Raw genomic sequence first — 10,070 nt, 5'->3', positions numbered from 1 at the left:
GCAAGAATTGACAGCAAATGAGATGTACATAAATAGTATGACTAACACTAACCAGTATGCGTTCATGGAGTGCCTAAAATGTTCTCACTAGCTAGGATTTTTTTAGTATACAATATACTGACATGTGCAACTCTCTAAATTGATCATAGAAATGAAAACTGTAGGTGCACTGCAGGCCAGATCATCATATTTGAGCATTAATATTTCTGTATTACTACACAACAACTACAACACTAGGAGTATATAGTAACTAGTAGCAGAACTAGAAGAAATAACCAAATTGAGTCTACACCAATATCATCAGGAACATGAGTATAACAAGCATCTTGCCTTCCTGGGATACAGTGACACAGCAAAATTACGAGGATACAATAACACATACACATTGTTGATTTAACACGTTCAGAAACAATCTAGTGTGTATATTGTATTCTGCAAGGCTTGATTTAACACAATGAGGAACATTATTGATTTAAAACATGTCCCAAGAATGTACTACTCATATCAGAAGAGCATAAGCACACACTACATCTACTCCCCATACAATCACTTGCCAAACTCACAAGAGCATAAGCAAAAGACCAATGCATATTACCCAAGTTTCTTCAGTACTCGAGCATCACAAGGAAAAAGAGCAGTGCATCACTAGTGACTAAGTACAAACTAGTCAGATCTAGATGATATCAAACCGAATCAAATCAGCCACATCAAAGAAAGGAGAAAGTGATACAGCTAAAGAAAAAGATGGATGGAGGCAAGATAGAGAAGCAGCAGCCAACCTCATACTGCTCGGTCCACAGGCTGGTCCCGGTGGCCTGTTGGTAGTGGTTGAAGATCCCCTTGATGCTGCAAGTAGCACATGAAGAAGAAGAACAAAATGAAGCCGCCTTATAGAGGTAATCAAGCAAGCAAACAGAAGCAACCGTGTAGTACAGAATGTATCACTATAGAAGGGGCATAATTTTTGTACTAGTTAAAATTGAACATGGTTTGTACTTCTCACATGAATCTTTACTCTTGTAAATTCAAAGCTATGTTTGATCCCAGATGACATGAGCTGATGATTATAATGTATGACACCCTACTGAAGCAACAAACAACTCCTGACTTATTACTACAAAGAAAATAGTTCTTCCCAAGCCTCCATTTTAACAATGTATGAGTCCTGACATACGCGACCACATTTAGTACATAATGTGTGTGTTTTTGGCCTCGAGCATCTACCAAGTAAAATTACTACCCACAATCAGCCTTCAAGTTCAGTCTTAGACAAGCCAAAGATTACAATATAAGTGCCAGATCCAATTGTAGCGAGCCATACCGTGTAATACGCCTTCTTGATCTCACCCTGGCCGGCGTCCTTCTTCACGCCGAGCATGTCGTAGTAGTCCCTCACCACCATGGGCCTGGTCCCTGCACGCAGCCACAGACCTCAGGGCAAGCTCACCAAACTGGGAACAAATGAGAACCACAAGGATTAAGGTACACATGGCATTTTCCCAGTCTGCAATCACTAAATAAATGAAAGGAGTATGATGGAAATACAGTAAAATAGTCCAGTTAACTTGTCGATTAAGAGAGTAATGAAACCAGTCACTCTAAGCATACTAGAGCTTCAAACCTCAAGCTAAACAGAGTAATACTAGTGCATACAAAACCTCAAGCTAAACAAAATGTGCAGTACCTAGGAAGTAATCATCATATTTTCACAAAAACAACATGCAATGCAGACATATATACTCATACAAGAAGATCACTGCCTGCAGTTTTATTTAGATGACATACACTGCAAAAATCTTAAGAGAAAATAACTGCATCGAGCAATTTACTTCATGATTAAGCAAGCAAGTCGACATGGCATCAAATCGAACGCAAGCATAAAAGATCTATCAATCTGCATCATCAGTAGAGCTACACTACAGCAGGGCATTTCAGCATTATTTAACCCTTCAAATATTTTGTCAGAGTACATGCCACGAGTCTACACTCTATAGTAAACACAGCTATAGCACAAATCTGGGGTACCAACCGTTCAAAAGGACAACAAAACCGCATCTAAACAGCAGGGTTCCAGAAATCACAATACAAAATTGTGCATCTCACAGCTGACTCACACATATTTAATCTCAATAAAACTGGACTAACTACCCAATAATCAACCTCTTTAGCTCCAGTATTTTCAACCTGACCAATTTAGCTCCAATAACTAACAAGAGGTACAATCTTGGCTAAATTTAGCTCCATATTTTCTCCAGTGGGACAGGCACAATTTGCAGAGTGTGCTCAAACAAGAGGTAGTTATTCATCTCATTAGCTACAATGTTGGCCACCTGATATACCAAGAACTAACGGTTGGTACCGCAACTCTCTCGGACGAGTACTAACTAGAAAGAGCACCATGGGGACAGGGAGGGTTGGATGGAAATCTCACCAGGATGAGGTCGAAGATGAACCAGGAGGTGCCAAAGAGGAACACGGACAGGGACAGCCGGAACGGCATGAACTCTAGCCCTCTTCGACCAACCTCTGCACAAGCACAACCACATGCATGGCTCATGACTCAGTAGTCAGCGCGTACACCAAACTGTTGACTGTGGATTTCAGACATGTGTGCGTGCGTACCGTGAAGACGGCGATCTGTGAAGCTGATCGAGACGTCGACGCAGGGCACGGCGATGGCGCCAAGCCGTGATGCCGCCGTCGAGGACGACGAGGGAGAGGACCAGGACCCCCACTCGCAGTCGGTGGTGGCGACCATGTCCACGACGGCCTCCGTCTCGGGCCGCGGGATGAGCATGCTGTCCCGGACAGTGACCACCAGGTCCTTCCAGTGCTTGTTCCCGAGTGGCGCGCTGGATGGGGAAGGGGCGGAGGCGTCGGCGAGGACCCAGCGGAGATGGCGGTGGAGGTGCGGCGCCGAGGGTGGGATGAGCGCGGCGGCCCTGCGGTGGAGGGCGCCGACTGAGGCCTCCGGGACAGGCGGAGGAAGAGCGGCGGACGTCCTCCGGGAGGCGATGAGGAGCGGGTGGTGGCGCGCGGGCGCGGGTGGCGTGGTCGGATCTGAATCGGGAGGGATAGGATCGGCGGGGTGGCGGCGGCGATGTGGGAGACGAGGGGAGGTATGGGGGAGAGGGAGCGCTAGGGTTCGTGGGGTGAGAGGGTGAGGGAGTTTTCTCTTTTCTTTTTTTGAGATAAAGATGGGGAGGGGGTGAGGGAGAAAGGGCTGCCATCGGATCCGAGAGCATCCGACGGCGTTTGAGCACGATCCGCGTGACATGTCCATGGACCAATCAGAACCCAGTAGACGTTATGACCTTCTAAATTGGTCGTAATCGACTAAAAATAAGGTGTTGAGCCATATTTTTTCAAAAAAACGTGTCGAATCATATAAACAATTTTATGATATGAGAAATTCACAAAGAAACATTTTCATTGTGTCACCAAATGTGACATAGTTTTTATGAAAACTAACAAACTTGGAATTGGAATAAGACAAATATCTTTTAAAAATTGTTATGAGAAATGAGTTTTTAGGGGGGGGATCATTTTCTATTTTTGGAGTGCAAAAAATGTTTACAGCACCACTCCATTTTCCAAAACTATAAGACAACGTTTTATGTACAGTTGACCAAATCTTTAGATGTAAAATGCTTTCGATCCACCTCTCATCAAAAAGACAAATTGTGTTTCAAAAAAGCATGTACCTCGACATTCTTTTGTTTTTCTTCTACTTTTTCACATGAAAAATTCAAAGAAATGATCTTATATTGAGCACAATGGTGCATCTTGGAATGGCAAACAATGTTACCTAAGAATGTTATCATTTTCTTTGCACGAAAAATTTATTTTTCATTTTTCGAGTGCCCGAAAAGAGGCTTTTTTGTGAAGGACCTGCCAAATATTTGTTGCAAAATTGGACCAAATCAATTTTCTAAAATACTAGGACATATTTAATGCACAATTGACCAAATGGGTGGGTGTAAAAAGTTTTCATCCACCTCTCGTGAAAAAGACAAATTCCCGCCGATTCAGCTGTAAGCGGGTCAAATTTGAACTGTAGCGGGTCAAATTTGTAAAAATGGACCAAATCGATTTTATAAAATACTAGGACATGTTTAATGCACAATTGACACAATGGTTGGGTGTAAAAAGCCTTGATTTACCTATGGTGAGAAAGACAAATTTCCGCCGATTCAGCTGGAAGCGGGTCAAATTTGAACTATAGTTGCCTCGTAGTTTGCTCTTTATTTTTTCCGAAAATCATTTCTAGGTACATAAGTATCTATTTAATCATATAAACACCAAAAAAATTCCAAGATTCAACCACTAGCTAGGAACGGTCAAGCCCGCCGTTTTGACCGCATTTTGAAAAGGGCATAAAAAATTCAAAAAAAAATCAAAAAATTGGAAAACCTTCGCATTGAGTCATTATATGTGACCAAGTTACCAGGAAAAATAATAAACTTGTAATACGGCAATTATTTTAAAAAAGTGTTCTCGGAAACAAGCTATCTAGTGTGAAGATTCATGGCTTTCAAGCCAAATGATCAATCTTATGGCCATATTCATGGCATAGTTTGTTCAAATGATCTCATATTGTGCACAATGGTGCATCTTGGAATTCTAAACAATGTTGACTAAGGGAGTTTTCATTTTCTTTGCACAGAAAATACATTTTCCATTTTCCGATTGCCCGAAATGAGTTTTTTTTGTGAAGGACCTACCATATATTTGTTGCAAAATTGGACCAAATCGATTTTCTAAAATACTAAGACATATTTAATGCACAATTGAAAAAATGGTTGGGTGTAAAAAGTTTTGATCCTCCTCTCGTGAAAAAGACAAATTTCCGTCGATTCAGTAGGAAGCGGGTCAAATTTGAACTGCAGCTGCCTCATAGTTTGCTATTTATTTTTTCCAAAAATCATTTCTAGTTACATAAGTACCTATTTAATCAAAGAAACACCAAAAATATCCCAAGATTCAACCACTAGCTAGGAACGGTCATTCTCGCCGTTTTGACCGCATTTTGAAACGGGCATAAAAAATTCAAAAAAATCAAAAAATTGGGAAACCTTCGCATTGTGTCATTATTTGTGGCCAAGTTCCTAGGAAAAATAACAAACTTGTAATATGGCAATTATTTTTAAAAAGTGTTCTCAGAAACGAGCTATCACGTGTGGAGATCAATGGCTTTCAAGCCAAATGATCAATCTTATGGCCACATTCATGGCATAGTTTGTTCAAATGATCTCATATTGTGCACAAGGGTGCATATTGGAATGGCAAACAATGTTACCTAAGGAAGTTTTCATTTTCGTTGGACGAAAAAACCATTTTCCATTTTTCGAGTGCCCGAAAGGAGGTTTTTTGTGAAGGAACTGCCAAATAATTGTTGCAAAATTGGACCACATAATTTTTATAAAATACTAGGCTATATTTAATGCACAATTGAAAAAATGGTTGGGTGTAAATTTTTTTGACCCACCTCTCGTGAAAAAGACAAAATTCCGCCGATTCAGTTGGAAGCGGGTCAAATTTGAACTGCAGCTGCCTCATAGTTTGCTATTTATTTTTTCCAAAAATCATTTCTAGTTACATAAGGACCTATTTAATCATAAATACATGGTTTGGTGGCAATACGTCGAGGTTTGGGCGGTGGCCGAGGGCCCCAACTCTAGAGCGCGTAAACTCGCATGCCCGTCGCGTGGTCACCGCCTAACCGTAATGTTGCCATGTGTTCTGGGCGGCCTAGGCATGTCTAGTGGGTTGGGCACTCTCCAGGTTGGTGCTAGGAAGAAAATTACAACATAAGATTCTCACGAGGAGACCGATCGATGCTCAAACATGAATTAGCAGCCAAGTGGTTGATTAGCGGTACGGGAAATGCACATGGCCAATGGGCGTGAGTTTTGGTTGAGGATGATCATCTACTAAGGAGAATGTCTTCACCAATTTTTAGCTCAAAAATAGGATCCTAGGTGGTACTTGCTTTGTAAAGTACCACGCTGGACAAAAATATGAATGTTGAAGCTGGGCTTAAAATAATGAATGGAGTGAGCTGAAATTTTGTGGAGGATGGTTATTTGGGCATACGAAAGCATTGTAGAAAATTGATACCATTTGGACCTGCCAAAGTAGTACTTCCTTCACAATTCTCTTCTATGGACAAAAACTTGGGAAAACTAGTGAGAGAGATTGGATGAATGAAATGAGCTCAAAATTGGTGCTCCGGGAGATGCATCGCCGGCGCTCCGGGACTGAACGGCGGCGACACCGGTCGCCGGAAGGAGGCCGGGACGGTGGAAATGGACGGATCCAGCGAGGGGGGTCCAGATCCGGCCGACGGCTTGCTGCAAGGGAGAGGGAGGGACGGTGAAGAGAGGAAGGAGAAAGGAAGAGAGAGGAAGGAGAAAACGAGGAGGAGGAGCACGGGGCAGACCTGAGGTCGCTGGTGGCGTCTCCTGTCAATGGACAGGCGCGTCGAAGGGCACTGCGATGGGCGGCGGGATGGAGGAATAAGGTGAGGCAGTGGCGGATCCGGGGCGGCGACATGGTGGTGGGGCGCTCCGGCGACGTGGACGGCGAAGTCCGGCCAGCGGGCGCGGCGGCAGGGTGTAGTGGCATGGCGGCGGAGCGAGGCGAGCGCTCGGGGCGGCGGCGCGGGTGCTCGGGCCTGGGCGGGCCTGCCGTGGGCTCGCGGGCCCACGCGGTTGCGGCGTCAGGGGGAGCGGGCAGCAGGACAGGTGGCGCTCCTGGAATGGCTGCGGAGGCGGTTGTGGCTGACGTGGCACCACGGGATTGGCTGGAGCGACGTGGAGGGCGGACATGTCCGGCGGCGGAGGAAGAAACGTCCGGCGGCGCAAGGGGAGTGGTGCTAGGGTTTGTACTGCACAAAAAAATCGGAGGGAGACACATATATATAGGTAGAGGGAGCTAGGAGAGTCCAAATGAGGTGCGGTTTTCGGCTACGCGATCGTGATTGAACGACCGAGAGGATTTAGGGGGTTTGGATGGGTTTTGGGCCACTTTGTAGGGGTGTTGGGCTGCAACACACACGAGGCCTTTACGATTCCTCGGTTAACCGTTGGAGTATCAAACGAAGTCCAAATGGCACGAAACTTGACAGGCGGTCTACTGGTAGTGAACCGAGGCCGCTTGGAAAATCTCGGTCCTATCCAAGAATGTTTAACACCTGCACACGAAAAGAGGCAAAAGGAGGGTGCCGGAGAACATAGGAGTACCGGAATGCAAAACGGACAACGGGGAAAATGCTCGGATGCATGAGACGAACATGTATGCAAATGCGATGCACATGATGACATGATATGAAATGCATGACACGCAAACACATGACAAGGCAACAACAGCGAATAACTGGAAGACACCTGGCGCAATGGTCTCGGGGCGTCACATCCACATACTCAACCATCATATAGTCTTCTATGATTGCTAACACTCATCACATACACATGAGCAAAACGTTTCAACCGGACACATAGGAAGATATGGGCTTATAGTTTCGCCTCCCAACGTACTCACCTCAAGGATGATGTCAACAAAAATAACTCATGCTATCTATATTCAACTGGACATATGTGCCTAGATCTTTCCGCACCACATGATGCTTGCCAAAGGAGAAAAATAAAAAGGAATAGAAGGAAAAATTTGACTCTTTGTATAAAAGTAAATACATAAAAGTAAAAGATAGGCCCTTCGCAGAGGGAAGCAGAGGTTGCGATGCACTTATTTGTTTGTATGCTCAACCCCCTAGTGCAAAATAACGTCACATTACATTGCCCCTTGTGATAGCGACCTTTATTATCCAGTATGTCACTTTTATTCTTCACCATCACAATTTCATGCAACGCTCAATTTTCTCCTACACTAAATGATCTCACACATTTAGAAGCAATTTTTATTGCCTTTTTGCACCGATGACAACTTACTTGAGGGATCCTGCTCAATCCCTAGGTAGGTATGGTGGACACTTGAAGGCAATATTTGGGTTTAAGGATTTTTGGATGCACAAGTAGTATCTCTACTTAGTGCAGAATTTTTGGCTAGCAAAGATAGTGGCAAGCACCACATGTTGAAGGATCTATGACAATATGACTTCTATGTGAATATAAACAAACAGAAACCATTAAGTTTTCTTCCTTGTCCAACGTCAATAATTTTGGCATATAATATTTTGATGAGGGCTCACAATCACAACAGATTTCTAGGATAGTATATTTATATGTGAATCTTCTCTTCCCCTATTAATTCTTTCATGAGTTGCATCATTGACTAATGCTATGTTTGTCAATCTCTAATAAAATTTCCACCTTATACTTTTCCTTATGTAGTGTCATCATCTACCATTGGATTAGTACATGATCTTTTCATTATTTCTTTCCTTTCTTTTATTTATTTCCTTTCTTTATTTGCAACATGAAAGTAAAGAAAGAAAAAACTCAAACTAAACTTTATTATATAACTTGCACATGATTACAAGGATAGATCACTAAGCAAACTCTCAAGGTAGAAAGGATCGAACTAAATTTTATTCATCTAAGCAAAAGATCAAACTAAAATAAGTAAAAGCAAAAAAGATAGTGGGATGATACGATACCGGGGCACCTCACCCAAGCTTGGCGGAAGCCAAGGGGAGTGCCCATACCCGATACTCAATTCTCCTTTGGTGGTGAAGATGATGGTGGTGGTGATGAAGCGATTCTATCCTTAAGGATCAAGAGATTCTCCAATCGACGGATGACGCTCCAGAGGTGGGTGGTGTGCTCTTGATGAAAAATATTCTCACGAGTGAGATACTTATTTTGTATGCGGACTATTTCAATGATGTGAAAGGCTTCAATCTCAGCAGGATTAAGATGAGTATGGTAAGGTTTAAGGATATCTTCCTCCTCCTCAGCTGGTAGTGCTTGTTCGAAGACCAGAGGCTGATCTACGGTAACCTCCTTGCTCTTAGCTCCTCCGGCGGCTTCCGTGGGCTCTTCTCTCTTCAGCTCGATCTTCATCAACCAAGCATCATCTTCCAAGTTGTTGGAGGAAGAAGAAGAGATGCTCAACAAATTTGACATAAAACAGCAAAAAAAGAGAACAGGAGATTTCTCCGCGATACGGTGATCAACATGTTCGGGAAGTATATATAGATTTTTTATCTTGGAGGAGAAGCATATGGTAGAAAAACGGAATACAGAAGGTGTCCCAGGTGGGCACAACCCATCTGGGCACGCCAGGCGCCCTGGTGTCTTGTGCTCACCAGGGTACGCTTCCTGGAAGTTTCTTTATTTCCTAAATGTTTAAATATTCCAAAACTAATAAAAAATATTTTTGCGCATTTTCCAGAGTCCGTTTACTTATCGTATCACGTACCTCCATATTTTCACGATTCTGGAGTGTTTCGGAAGGACTCTTTTATGTGTTCTTCCGGTGCCAAAGTCTGGATAATATTACCTTCAACATTAATGGGCGTACCTGAGATATAATGTTGTATTCGTTGCCCATTCAGAACCTTCGGGTTAGTACCTTCGGAATTATTTATTTTGATGGCTCCAGACCGATAAACCTCCTCGATGAGTTTTAAGAGGAGTTTTCCTGCAAAAAATCTGAAACGAGAGTTGTACAAAAGAACATATTCTCTGACTTTAAACTCACGCTTTTGGATTCTTTTATCATGCCATCTTTTAACTTTTTCTTTGAATAATTTTGCATTTTCATAAGCTTGGGTTCTCCATTCATCTAATGAGCTAACATCAATTAACCTCTTTTCACCGGCAATTTTGAAATCATAATTGAGTTCTTTGATTTCCCAATATGCTTTATGTTCTAACTCAAGAGGCAAATGAAAAGATTTTCCATAAACCATTTTATAAGGAGACATACCCATAGGATTTTTATATGTTGTTCTATAAGCCCAAAGTGCATCATCTAATTTCTTAGACCAATTCTTCCTGGACCTATTGACAGTCTTTTGCAAAATTAATTTTATTTCTCTATTGCCAAGTTCAGCTTGACCACTAGGCTGAGGATGATAAGGTGATGCAATTCTATGGTTAACATCA

The 10,070-nt window shown here is 42.8% G+C and overlaps 1 pseudogene; it reads right to left on the bottom strand.

Moving 5' to 3' along the window:
• Positions 1-1,246: 1,246 nt before the first annotated feature.
• LOC119272774 lies at positions 1,247-5,696 on the bottom strand (annotated as a pseudogene).
• Between the last annotated feature and the right edge of the window lie 4,374 nt (positions 5,697-10,070).

This window comes from Triticum dicoccoides, chromosome 3A (genome assembly GCF_002162155.2).
Source record: "Triticum dicoccoides isolate Atlit2015 ecotype Zavitan chromosome 3A, WEW_v2.0, whole genome shotgun sequence".
NCBI classification, from domain to species: Eukaryota; Viridiplantae; Streptophyta; class Magnoliopsida; order Poales; family Poaceae; genus Triticum; species Triticum dicoccoides.
Note: the sequence above shows the minus strand (reverse complement) of the source record. Positions and strands in the feature narration are given on the sequence as shown.